The sequence below is a fragment of the Ictalurus punctatus genome, chromosome 4, assembly GCF_001660625.3.
Source record: "Ictalurus punctatus breed USDA103 chromosome 4, Coco_2.0, whole genome shotgun sequence".
NCBI classification, from domain to species: Eukaryota; Metazoa; Chordata; class Actinopteri; order Siluriformes; family Ictaluridae; genus Ictalurus; species Ictalurus punctatus.
Window position 1 is genome coordinate 19,330,822 of NC_071284.1, and position 14,423 is coordinate 19,345,244.

Genomic DNA, 14,423 nt, shown 5'->3' on the forward strand with positions numbered 1-14,423 from the left:
CAAAAGACTCTTTAACGAAAATTAACATTTGAACTCTCTCCCACAGAATTAGCATCTTGAGTGGAGACTGGAAGATCACAGCTCACTATTGTTCTTGTACATTCTACAAAATCCAGGTTTAGGTGGAGCATTGGGGCATGCCAACTGAGATTTTAGAGTCCAGGCTAACAACTTGGCTTTAGTTAAGTGTACTTAGACTGTAAAGGCTAAAAGGATGTTCCATTTAGAACAACATAGTGTTGACTGACCAATCTAAATAGGGTGAGCCTTAACCTCTGATTATTGTAATAATGTTCTATTTAAGTGTACATGGGAAACATGTACATGGCCTGATTATGCAAAGTTACTATTATAGAAAAGTAAAATTGACAGACTTGTTCTTACAGCAGTGATCATGACCTCTGACTAGAGATAATGCTATTCAAATTAAGTGTGTACAGATCTATTGGGTCTAAACAAAGAAAAGGGCAAGCATGGGCAGCCATCTAAATAGTATTACTCAATTACCTCTGTCTAATGACCAAGACTGGTGATATTATGACAGTGACATCCACGTACACATCTAAGCGACATTATAATTCAAATGAACAAGCCCAATCACAGAACTATGGTCATTTCTATATTTTGATCAATTTTGGTGCAATATTTTTTGGAGCCCTCAGTTTGAACCGCTGGAATATTTTGCTGGGACTTCCTGACTAGATCATCTTGAATCTCAACATCATTTGAATAGAACCTTTCCAGCGATGTGAATTAAGCTAAAAGGTCTCAACAAGCATCTCGATATGCCTCGATCAAAACTGTGAGATATGAGAAAGTTCGTTAGTGAATTATTAAGGCTCTGGGTTACTGATAAGAAAATCGGGGTTCAAGCACCAGCACTGCCAAGCTGTCATGTGAGCAAAGCCCTTAACCCTCTCTGCTCCAGGGGCGCTATATCATGGCTGACCCTGTGCTCTGACCCCAGCTTCCAAACAAGCTGGGATATGTGAAGAAAAGAATTTCACTGTGTTGTAATGTGACAAAATAAAAAGCTTCTTCTGCTTCATTCATATATATATATATATATATACAGTATATATATATATATATATATATATATATATATATATATATGTGTGTGTGTGTGTGTGTGTGTGTGTGTGTGTGTATATATACACACACTGTGTGTATATATATATATATATATATATATATATATATATATATATACACACAGTATCTGGCAAAAGTGAGTACACCCCTCACATTTTTGTAAATATTTGATTATATCTTTTCATGTGACAACACTGAAGAAATGACACTTTGCTATAATGTAAAGTAGTGAGTGTAAATTTGCTGTCCCCTCAAAATAACTCAACACACAGCCATTAATGTGTAAACTGCTGCCAACAAAAGTGAGTACACCCCTAAGTGAAAATGTCCAAATTGGGCCCAATTAGCCATTTTCCCTCCCTGGTGTCATGTCACTTCTTAGTGTTACAAGGTCTCAGGTGTGAATGGGGAGCAGGTGTGTTAAATTTGTGTCATCGATCTCACACTCCCTCATACTGGAAGTTCAACATGGCACCTCATGGCAAAGAACTATCTGAGGATCTGAAAAAAAGAATTGTTGCTCTATATAAAGATGGCCTAGGCTATAAGTAGACTGCCAAGACCCTGACACTGAGCTACAGCACGGTGGCCAAGACCATACAGTGGTTTAACAGGACAGGTTCCACTCAGAACAGGCCTCGCCATGGTCGACCAAAGAAGTTGAGTGTACGTCCTCATATCCAGAGGTTGTCTTTGGGAAATAGATGTATGAGTGCTACTAGCATTGCTGCAGAGGTTGAAGGGGTGGGGGGGTCAGCCTGTCAGTGCTCAGATCATACGCCGCACACTGCATCAAATTGGTCTACATGGCTGTCGTCCCAGAAGGAAACCTATTCTAAAGATGATGCACAAGAAAGCCCGCAAACAGTTTGCTGAAGACAAGAAGACTAAGGACATGGATTATTGGAACCATGTGCTGTGGTCTGATGAAACCAAGATAAACTTATCTGGTTCAGATGGTGTCAAACGTGTGTGGCGACAACCAGGTAAGGAGTACAAAGACAAGTGTGTCTTGCCTACAGTCAAGCATGGTGGTGGGAGTGTCATGGTCTGGGGCTGCATGAGTGCTGCCGGCACTGGGGAGCTACAGTTCATTGAGGGAATCATGAATGCCAACACGTACTGTGACATACTGAAGCAGAGACTGGGCCACAGGGCAGTATTCCAGCATGATAACGACCTCAAACACACCTCCAAGACGACCACTGCCTTGCTAAAGAAGCTGAGGGTGAAGGTGATGGACTAAAACCTATTGAGCATCTGTGGGGCATCCTCAAACGGAAGGTGGAGGAGCAAAAGGTCTCTAACATCCACCAGCTCCGTGATGTCGTCATGGAGGAGTGGAAGAGGACTCCAGTGGCAACCTGTGAAGCTCTGGTGAACTCCATGCCCAAGAGGGTTAAGGCAGTGCTGGAAAATAATGATGGCCACACAAAATATTGACACAAAATATTTGGCCCAATTTGGACATTTTCACTTAGGGGTGTACTCACTTTTGTTGCCAGCAGTTTAGACATTAATGGCTGTGGGTTGAGTTATTTTGAGGGGACAGCAAATTTACACTGTTACACACTGTACACTTACTACCTATATATATATATATATATATATATATATATATATATATATATATATATATATATATATATATATATACAGGGGGTGCAAATGTGACCCTCCATGGTGGTTGATATATGAGACCACCGTTGTATTGTCTGGCACACCTAGCACATGGTGACCTCTCAACTGAGGAAGAAAGAATTTCAGTGCTAGGAATATGGCTCACTTTTCTAGGCAATTTATATGCCACTCTGGCTAAGGGCCGCTCCAGAGACCTTGAACTGGACAGCCATCTAAGACAGTGCCCCAGCTCATGAGGGAGAGGTCTGTCATTACAGTTTTGTGATAAGGAGATGCCCCTAAAGTGTGAGCCAAGGCTAGAAACTGGGGGCACCTCCAAATTCTCAGAGCACGCAGGAATCACCGCGTGACACTGATTACTCTCAGGGGTTTTGTCCTCGGAAGAAACCCCCGACTTTTCAGCCTCCACTGAAATGGTCTCAATTGCAACCAGCCCAATGGAATGACATTAGCTGCTGCTGCCATAAGCCACAACATTCTCTCATAGAGACTGCAGGGGATGCCCAGACCCAGCTTTATCTTGCTCAATGTTGATAGGATTGACCCTATCCCCTAACCCTGTTGAGGATAGATACGCCCTCACAGTAGTAGAATCCCATATAAACCCTCGAAAAGTCATCCTCTTCACAAGAGAAAGCATGCTTTTCTTGGGGTTCAACCTGAGCCTCAAGCTCCTCATGTGGGCAAGAACAACATCTCGATGTTGAATCGCCAACTCCCTGGGTCGCGCTAGAATTAACCAGTCATCCAGGTAGTTTAGTACACTTTACTCACATAACCCAAAGCTTAGCAGAAGCATTAGAATATTGTGGCTATTCCATGCTTTGACTAGTTGTAATTAATATAGTTAATTACACAGGGTTGTAAAACAACTGTGTCATGGTACCCTGTGTGTTGTTAATGCAAACGTAGGATCCAGAGGAGACCCTCAACTCACCTAGCCTGAAGCTTTGTATAGGCATTAGAATACTGGATTTATTCTATGGTTTTATAGTAACCTTTTATAAGTAACACTGGTTTCCCTACCCACCTAGCCTGAAGCTTTGTGGAGGCATAACAATATTGTAGTTATTCTATGCTTTATTTTACCTTTATAATTAACACTGGTTAATTATACAATTTAAACCACAGCGAGTCACCATAACCTGTGTGTTGTTATGGTAAATAGGATCCAGATGAGATGACCCTACCCACTTAGCCTGAAGCTTTGTGGAGGCATGAGGATACTGGCATTATTCTATGCTTAATTTACCTTTATAATTAACACTAGTTCCCCTACCCACCTAGCCTGAAGTTTTGCAGATAATAATAATAATAAAAAGCTTTATTTTATAGAGCGCCTTTAAAAGCAGCTTCTCAAAGCACTGTACACAACAAAAGCAGTACACAGAAAAATATATATATATAAGTTAATAAGAATAACAACAACAACAACAACAACAATAATAATAATAATAATAATAAAAGTAAACATCAACACTCAAATGCAAGTTTCAAAAAGTATGTCTTGAGTTGAGCTTTAAAAATCCCAAAGGTCTGAGCTTCCCTAAGTTCAAGAGGAAGAGAGTTCCAAAGGGAAGGAGCATAGACAGAAAAAGCCCTGTCACCCAGGAGCCAAGCCAAGCTAAGTAATGCTTTGTATTTCAGCATCATAATTTTAAAATTGACAAGGAACCTGACCAGGAGCCAGTGCAAAGACTCCAAAACACGAGTAATATGATTGAGTCAAGATCCTGGCAGCAGAGTTTTGTACATATTGCAGTTTATTGATTGTGGATTTAGACACTCTGGCATTACAGTAATCTTGCTGAGTGACAACAAATGAGTTAATCAGTTTTTCAGCTACAGAGAGGTTTAGTATAGGGCGCAGTCTTGCTATATTTCTGAGGTGAAAAAAGGATGCTTTAACAGTGTCTGAACATAGGAATCAAATCTAAGGCTGGATTCAAAAATTACTCCAAGGTCCCTCATCTTACTTCGAGTTGCTAGAACAGAGCCATCAACAAATAAAGATGATGGACCAGCTTTGAGAATTTGCTGACGGGAACCTATAAGCATAACTTCAGTTTTACCACTGTTCAAAATTATTATTCATCCATGTTTTTATGTCAGAAATAAAGAAAAAAACATCACCAGATTTTGAGTGAATATTTTGACTTTGAGTGGATATTCAGACTTTGAGTGGAGATAAATAAATATTGAAAAGTAAAGGGCCTAAAACTGATCCTTGAGGAACACCAGTGAGCACAGAGCTAATGTCAGACCTGTAACCACCCATAGAAATAAACTGGAAACAGTCAGTAAAATAGGATTCAAACCAGTTTAAAACTGTCCCCGACACACCAAAAACACTTTCATGGCGGGTAAGTAAAAGACCATGATCAACAGTATCGAAGGTGGCTCTAAGATCAAGAAGAATCAGAAAGGAAGTAGCTCCAGAATCAGAGGCCACCAACAAGTCATTGGTAACTTTGACCAACACTGTTTCACTACTGTGAAATTTATGAAAACCTGACTGAAGGGGTTCAAATAGGTTATTAATTGTAAGATGATTACACAATTGAGAGGCAACAACACGTTCAAGTATTTTTGTCAAAAACGGCAGATTTGAGATGTGACGAAAATTGTTAAAATCATCAACAGCAGCATTTTCTTTCTTTGGCACAGGTGTAACAGCAGCAGTCTTTAGTACTGCTGGAACAACCCCAGTCTCCAATAATTCATTTATAATATCGAGGATAGTAGGGCACCAAAAATTGAAGCACGATTTAAATAGGCTTGTGGGAATTGGATCAAGTAAGCAAGTGGTTGATTTCATGCTAGATACCTCCCTTGTAAGAGCCTCAGAATCAAGCAATGAGAAATGAGTGAAAGAAACACCAGTGAACCCAGATGGACGAAGGAGTGAAGTGGCAAAGTCAGGTGTAACAGAAATTTGTTTGTGAACATTAACTTAGAATTAAAAAACTGAAGAAAAGAATTACATAGCTGCTGAGAACCAGGCAAGGTGGTAACAGCATTAACTTGAAGCAATCTGTTTATGGTTTAGAACAAGTGTCTGGGATTTCTTCGTTTGTTTACAACAGCCTGAGAGAAATAAGATGATCTTTCAGTCTCCATTAATGCTCGGTAATCACCCAGAAGATCCTTCCACACTTGATAGTAGACATTCAATGCAGAGGCATTAATATATTGGAGTTATTCTATGCTTTGACTAGCTGTAATTAATTTAGTTCATTATGTAATCGTATACACCACAGCATGCGGTCACACCCTGTGTCATTCATATCAGGTGAGCAGTTGTACTACCTTGTACAACATAGTTGTTGCCACTTCTGTACTTCACTCTGACTATAGTCAGCTGAGGAATGGGAGCAGATCCCATAGCCACATAATTTCAAGCTGTGTGGAGGCAACAGAATATTAGAAGTAGTCTGTGCTTTAGCTGACTTATGATTATCTCTAATTGATTATAAAGTTATATATACCACAGTGTGTTGCCACACCCTGTGGATTCCTTGTGTGCAATGTGCAAACTTCATGAAAAAAATCCCATGAACTTTCTATAATGGTTTGAGTTTCACAGGAAACAAGAACATGCTAATTTATAAGAATATATACCTAGTAGTATGTATATCAAGTCCTAAATAGCATTTGAAGTGTCTGTGCTAAAAACCTGCCAACACCCACAATTAACAATTTTCTTGCAAAAAAAACAAACAAAAAAACAAAAAAAACCTTGTTTAGCACAATGTTCTGGTTCACAGTGAAATAAAAACATTACACTTATGTTACACTTGAATGGTAAGCATGAGACACTGCATCTAGTCTAGACTAGACTAGACATTATTTTTAAAGTCGGGGATTATCCTGCCCACATCCGCGCTCACTTACAAATAAGTGTCTGCCATATTTCTATTCCCTAGATATGTTCTCCTTTTTCACATACCAGGAGGAGTGGCCACATCTCACATGGTTCATAGTAATTAATTTTTTATTAGCTCAGCGCAAAGATGCACATGGACATGCAAACTCTAAAGCAGCACATGCGTCCACACACACAAACGCACATGCTCTCTCTTTCCCTCACACATGATACTACCAGTCAAAAGTTTGGGGTCACTTAAACTCCCTTAAAGTCACAAAATTCCCTGTGTTTTAAAGAAAAGCACACTTTTGTCAATTAACATTACATTAAATTGATCAGAAATACAGTCTAGATATTGTTAACGTTGAAACTGATTTTTAGTGGAATATCAACATAGGCGTAAAGAGGATTATTTTCAGCAACCATCACTCCTGTGTTCCAATAGCACATTGTGATAGCTAATCCAGGTTTATCAAGTTAAAAGTTTAACTCATCATTAGAAAACCCTTCTGCAATTGTGTTAGCGCAGCTGAAATCCATTGTGCTGATTAAATAATTAATAAAAGTGGCCTTCATTAGGCTAATTCAGTATCTGCAGCCTCATCATTTGTGGGTTCAATTATAGACTTAAAATGGCCAGAAATAAACAACTCTTCTGAAAGTCGTCAATCTATTCTTGTTCTAAGAAAGGAAAGCTATTCCATGCAACAAATTGCTAAGCAATTGAAGATTTCATACAATGATGTATTACTCTATTCAAAGAACAGCACAAAGCTCTAACTACTATAAAAAGTAAAGTGCACTGGTGCACAACTGAGCAAGAGGACAAGTACATCAGAGTCTCTAGTTTGAGAAACACATGGATCACAGGTCCTCAACTGGCAAGTTCACTGAATGGTACCTGCAAAACACCTGTTTCAACATCAACAGTCAAAAGGCGACTTCAGGAAGTTGGCCCTCTAGGCAGAGTTGCAAAGAAAAAGCCCTATCTTAGACTGGCCAATAAAAGGAAGAGATTAAAATGAGCTAAAGAACATAGGCATTGGACAAAGGAAGACTGGGTAAAAGTGTTATGGACAGACAAATCTAAGCTTGAGGTGTTTGGAACACAAAGATGAACAGTTTTGAGACAGACAAAAAAGAACGGATGCGGAGGAGTGCTTGACGCCATCTGTCAAGCATGGTGGAAGAAAGGTGATGGTCTGGGGGATCTTTGGTGGTGATAAAGTGGGAGATTTATACATGATAAAAGGGGTCTTGAACAAGGAAGGGCATCACTCCATTTTGCAATGCCATGCCATACCCTGTGGATTGGGAACTGATTAGAGCCAAGTCCCTCCTACAACAGGACAGCGACTCAAAGCACAGCTCCAAACTATGCAAGCAGTATTTAGAGAACAATCAGTCATCTGGTATTCTGGTATCTGTAAGGGACTGGCCTGGGCAGTCACCAGATCTCAACCCTAATTAGCTGTTGTGGGTGTGGCTTATAGTTCATAAAAGGTGTCCATCAAGCCAATACAACTTGTGGGAGGTGCTTCATGAAGCATGTGGTGAAATTTCCTCAGATAACCTCAACACATTTACACATAATTACACATAAATTATCTGCCTGCACCTCGACTATGTCTTGCTGCCTGCCAGTTTGGTTTGTTTGTTTGTGTGTTTCAATAAACGTTCTGCACATGGATCCTAATACCATGGCCAGTTCATCACAATCTCTCCCCATTTTAGAATTAGGTTCATAGTTAATCGGTGTTTATTCTTTTCTACTGCAATAAATGCTATATCCTTGAACATCCTATTGTCGTGTTGTGGTTATTACTTTGATACTGCAAGAAGCAGTATCAGAACTAAGCCTTCAGAAACCAAGTTGCTGACTATTATTGTTCTACACTAAAATTGAGCTTTTGATCATTTTGTTTTATTTAAAGGTTGATTTTAATTTCCAATTAAATCCACAAACAGAAAGGAACGGACCCTGGCACCAAGGTGCATGTTGGGGCTGCTCAGCCAGGGGAAAGCAATTCCATTTTTTAGACTTTATATAGTTGTTTTTGACATTTTCCTATTACCAGTAGGTGGCACTATGACTATAACTGAATGTTGGCACGTCTATGTCCTCAGGCCAGGATTCGTATCAAATATGTAAAGTTTGTTAGGAGTGTATCACCATGTAATTTTTTTTATTCCTTGTTGGGTGTAGGTGGTGCTATGACTATAGCTGAATATTGGCATCTAGATGTCTTCATGGCAGGATTTGTATCACATATGTGAAGTTTGGTGCAGATTGAACACTGTATGTTTGAGTTAGTGTAAAACATGTCAGTTAATGTTGCCAGCAGGTGGCGGTATGAATGTAAATTAATATTGGCATGTAGATGTCATCAGGCCAGAGTTTTTGTATGTATTGGCACATTTCACATGTTTACTGAATTTTGAACATGTAGGTGAAACGTAGCGCGATGCGCACATAGGTGAAATTTTGTAGGTGGCGCTATCGAACCATTTTTCCTCACTCAATTCTGGAACCCCTATCAGATGTAAATTTTCACCATTTCTGATGCGTCTGCAAAGATTCGTGAGTTTCCCGGTATGTTTAGGCCATCTAAAATGCGATTCATTTCGGAAAAGAAGAAGAAGAAGAAGAAGAAGAAGAAGAAGAAGAAGAATTAAAGCTTCAAGCAGTGATGATCAGGCCTTCACACCCAGGTGCACATTGGGGCTGCTCTGCCAGGGGAATGCCATTCCATTTTTTTAGCACTTTTTAGCACTTACATGTTGTTAGGAGTGCATCATGATGTAAAATGTACCATTTCCTGTTGCCAGCAGGTGGCACTATGCCTATTACTGAATCTTGGCATGTAAATGTCTTCAGGCCGTGACTTTTATCAAACATGTGAAGGTTGTTGGAGCAGATTGGACATTCTATGTTTGAGTTATAACAACTTCCTTTTTCATGGCGAAACATAGAAATGTGTGAGACCGCCATGCCCAGGCCGTGCAATGAAAACTCAAAGGCTTCGCAATTTAGTATCGTTGATACCTTTAGATGAGACTGACCAAATATGATGCTGATCTGATGAAATCTCTAGGAGGAGTTTGTTAAAGTACAAGGCCTGGAAATGGCAAAAAACGGAGTAAAAATTTAAGAGAAAAATCAAAATGGCTGACTTCCCGTTGTGTTTAGGGCATATGTTCAAGAGAAGTTTTTGTATGTATTCGCATCTTACACATGTTTCCCGAATTTCGTACACGTAGGTGAAACGTAGCATGAGGTACACATCGGTGAAATTTTGTAGGTGGTGCTTTCGAGCCATTTTGCCACACCTAAGTTAAATGACCAAATAAATGTATCATTTTGCCATGCTTTAATCTGTGTGCCAAATATCCTGAGTTTTCGAGCATTCCAATGGTGTCAAATGTGCATTTAAAACGTAGGGGGTGCTATGGAGCCTATGAGGCACAACTATGATAAAATGCAACATCACATCAATTAATGTCGTAAGACAAATGCATATGCAAAGTTTCATGGATTTTCAGTCATGTTGTCTCTCGGAACACAGTGGGAAACTTTGAAAATCCAACATTTCATCCAACATGGCCGACTTCCTGTTGGGCGAAGTCAGATAAGACCATGTGAACTTTGTCACACTTGATGAGAGCAATCACTACGGTAAATCTCGTGCACATCGGATCAACTTCATCTCGACCATTGCCTGCATTCGGAGGAGCTATGGAGCTCCTCGAACACGCCCATGCCCATGTCCAACGTAACTATAAAATTTTCACCGGTTCTGAAGCGTCTGCCAAGTTTTGTGTTTTCGGGTATGTTTAGGCCCTTAAAATCACACAAATGCATGAATAATAATAATAATAATAATAATAATAATAATAATATTCATGCCAAAAATAATAGGGCCCTGCACCTCTGGTGCATGTGCCCTCCGGTTTGCACCAGAGGCGCAGCACCTTTGGTGCTCGGGCCCTAATAATAATAAACGGAACAGATCCAATAGGGCTTCGCACCAGCGATGCTCGGGCCCTAATAATAATAATAAACGGAGCAGATCCAATAGGTCTTCGCACCAGCAGTGCTCGGGCCCTAATAATAATAATAATTAAAGCTGCAAGCAGTAATGAAAGAGCCCTCACACCCAGATGTACGTTGGGTCTGCTTTGCCAGGGGTACTCCGTTCCATTTTTTTTTTGTAATTTTTCGCATTCATATGTTGTTAGGACTGTATCATGATGTAAAACATGTGATTTCCTGTTGCCAGCAGGTGGCGCTATGACTATAACTGAATATTGGCATGTAGATGTCTTCAGGCCAGAATTAGTATAAAACTTACATGTTGTTAGGAGTGTGTCACAATGTAAAATGCAGCATTTCCTGTTGCCAGCAGGTGGCGCTATGACTATTACTGAATATTGGCATGTAGGTGTCTTCAGGCCGGGACATTTATCAAACATGTAAAGTTTGGAGCAGATTGGACATTCTATGTTTGAGTTATAACAACTTCCTTTTTCATGGCGAAACATCGAAATTTGTGAGAGTGCCACACCCACGCCGTGCAGCAAAAACTCAAAACCTTCACAATTTAACATCATTAATGCCTTTAGATGACACTGACCGAATGTGATGCCGATCTGATGAAATCTCTAGGAGTACGTTAAAGTATGAGGCATGGAAATGGAAAAATCAGAGCAAAAATTTTAGAGATAAATCAAAATGGCTGACTTCTTGTTGATTTTAGGGCATGAGTTCAAAAGACTTTTTGTACATATTGGAAGATTACATAGGTTTCCCTAATTTTGTACACGTAGGTGAAACGTAGCGCTAAGCACACATCGGTGAAATTTTCTAGATGACGCTATCGAGCCAATTTGCCACGCCTAAGTTAAATGACCAAATAAATGTGTAGGTTTTCCATCCTTTAATAATTGTGCCAAATATCCTGAGTTTTCAAGCAATCCAAAGGTGTCAAATGTGCATTTAAAACCTAGGGGGTGCTATGTAGCTGATGAGGCACAACTATTATAAAATGCAACATCACAATAATTAATGTCATAAGACAAATTACTATGTAAAGTTTCATGGATTTTCAGCCATGTTAAGTCTCTCAAAACACTGCGAGAAACTTTGAAAATCCAACATTTCATCCAACATGGCCAACTTCCTGTTGGGCAGAGTCATATAAGACCATGTGATCTTTGTCACACTTGATGACAGCAATGACTATGGTAAATCTTGTACACATCGGAGCAACTTCATCCCGACCATTGCCTACATTCAGAGGCGCTATGGAGCTCCTCGACCACGCCCATGCCCTACGGCAAGTTTCATGAGTTTCCGCATATGTTTAGGCCCTTAAAATCACACAAATGCATGAAAAAAAAAATTATATATATATATATATATATATATATATATATATATATATATATATATATATATACAAAAATAAATAATAATAATAATAATAATAAACACCGGGAAAACAATAGGGCCCTGCACCTCCGGTGCATTTGCCCCTATGGTGTCCACTGGAGGTGCAGCACCTTCAGTGCTCGGGCCCTAATAATAACAATAATATTAATAATAATAATAATAAAAAATAAATGGTGCAGATCCAATAGGGCCTTGCAGCAGCAGTGCTCGGGCCCTAAAAAGGAGATATTATATTAGACTGTTGAACTATTGTGTCACAGCTCGGTCTGATCATAACTCAAATTCCCAGGATGCAATACTCACTTCCCAGGCACGCATGCGCTCCCCATCCCCGGAGTTCTGATCAGACACACCTGGCACCAATCACACACTAGTACTTAGAGAAGACAGCCACCGAGAATCGGCGCGAAGTATACGCTCAGTAGCCTAGTTTGCTGCGTTACCAAGCCGATCTAGTTCGTTGTTTCTTATAATCCTCGACCTTCGCTTCCTGTCTCGACTACGCTTTCTGGATATCCCCATTTGTATTGTTCGCCCGATCGCTTGACCCTTGCTGACTCTACGACTACGCTTCCTGAACTTCCCGATCCTACTCTGTTCACCCGCCTCCCGCTCCTGCTTCCGTACCGTCTCAAGGTTGGTGACATATTGACACTGATTTAATGAATTCATATTATAAAGGCCTAAATATCAATTGTATCATCCTCACCAACTTCTATAAATAATCTCAGGGAATAACAAAAACAAAACCACAACATATTCCAATATGTAGTCATTTTTCCCAAAAGTAAGCCAACATTCAAAAACAAGGTGGGGAAAAATAAGTGCACCTTATAATTCAGCAACATATAGAACCACCTTCAGCAACAATAACTTGAAGTTATAATGAAGTTTTCTGTAAGAGTCTCATATTGTTTTGGAAAAATTGTGGCTCACTCTTCTTTACAACATTGCTTAAATTCATTGCTGTTTGAGGGCATTCTTCTATGCACAGCACTTTTAAAGATCCAGCTGCAGCATCTCAAGTTCTGTCCTTTGACTTGGCCATTCCAACACCTAGATTATTTTTTTCTAATATAGCCATTTAGATGCCAATTTGCTAGTGTACAGATATGGTCTTTAAGAATGCACGTTTTTTCACTTGGTTTCACATGTTTAGTCACGTGTGATCACGCAGTACACTGCAGGCACAGTTCTACGAATTTAAATTAATCTGTTGTGCTTCACACAATAACCACCAGGTCGTGCATGGAACAACATACTGTAACTGAACACAGTACAATAAAAATGGAATGTGTGGTCAAATGGTTCCCATAAAAATATTACCTTTCTCACCAAAACTTTTGATAAACCTAATTTAAACAAGTTTCTAATTACAAGCTTTAAGTATATAAAGTGAGTGTGATCAAGTCTCATAGTACAGGTACAATAACTATAGTAATTAATTAAATTACTACATGTGCGCTAAGATGGTGCAGTGGTAACATGCAGGGTTCGTATGCCAGTGACCGGAGTTCAAGCTTCAATTTAGTGTTTTTTAAATGAGCATTTTTTTAACTGTAGAAAGTTTCTCAAGGTAACATTGAATTAATTCAATCTTCTCCTTTCTTGACAATGGAAACTTTTGTTCTTTTCTTAGGTTAGTTTACTATTCTTTTCCTAGATTTATTATTTTAAAAAAATTGGTTTAAAGTGAACACGGAAATCTACACACTGCAAAAAAAAGCCCAGTGAATTTACTTAATTCAAATTCGTACCTAGGTTCCACGTGACTGAATTGAGTTACATTAACATAATTTGTTTCCGTACATCAAACATAATTTGATCATATATTTTATGTTTATTGCAAAATATTAAGGTATATAATATTTAAGTAGTTTGAGAGTGTAGGAACACTGATTCAATTACGTCATTCTTAGTGCTTCATAGGAGTGAGAGTTCACTGCACCACAATTTTATTTTTCCTTTTAATTTATTTATTCATTTTCATATGATACATTTACATGTGATTTATATTCATGTGATTCATTTACATGTGATACATTTTCATGTGATTCATTTGCTGATTTGCTTCTCTTTAAATCCAGTTTTAGACTATTACAAAGGTCATTCCAGATTATTACTTGCCACACTGTATGAGATAACCCCAGAAAAATTGCCTGAATTCTATAATATAATTTGTTCAGCATATTAGGTTTAAATCCTCTAAAAACAGATTCGCAATTGACTAACATTACTCCGTTCCAGTCTGCATCCTTCAAAGCATTGGCATGTTTTGTTTGCTCTCACAATCCCCCAAACACACACACACACCCAAAGTCTCCATTAAAAAAAAGAAAAAAATGAGACAGCAGTGTTCCCCACAAT

At 39.1% G+C, this 14,423-nt stretch overlaps 1 protein-coding gene across 1 annotated transcript in view; it reads right to left on the reverse strand.

Annotated features, from left to right (window-relative positions):
* rasgrf1 (Ras protein specific guanine nucleotide releasing factor 1) overlaps positions 1 to 14,423 on the reverse strand; it is a 444,677-nt gene that overhangs the window by 396,154 nt on the left and 34,100 nt on the right. The window lies entirely within an intron of this gene.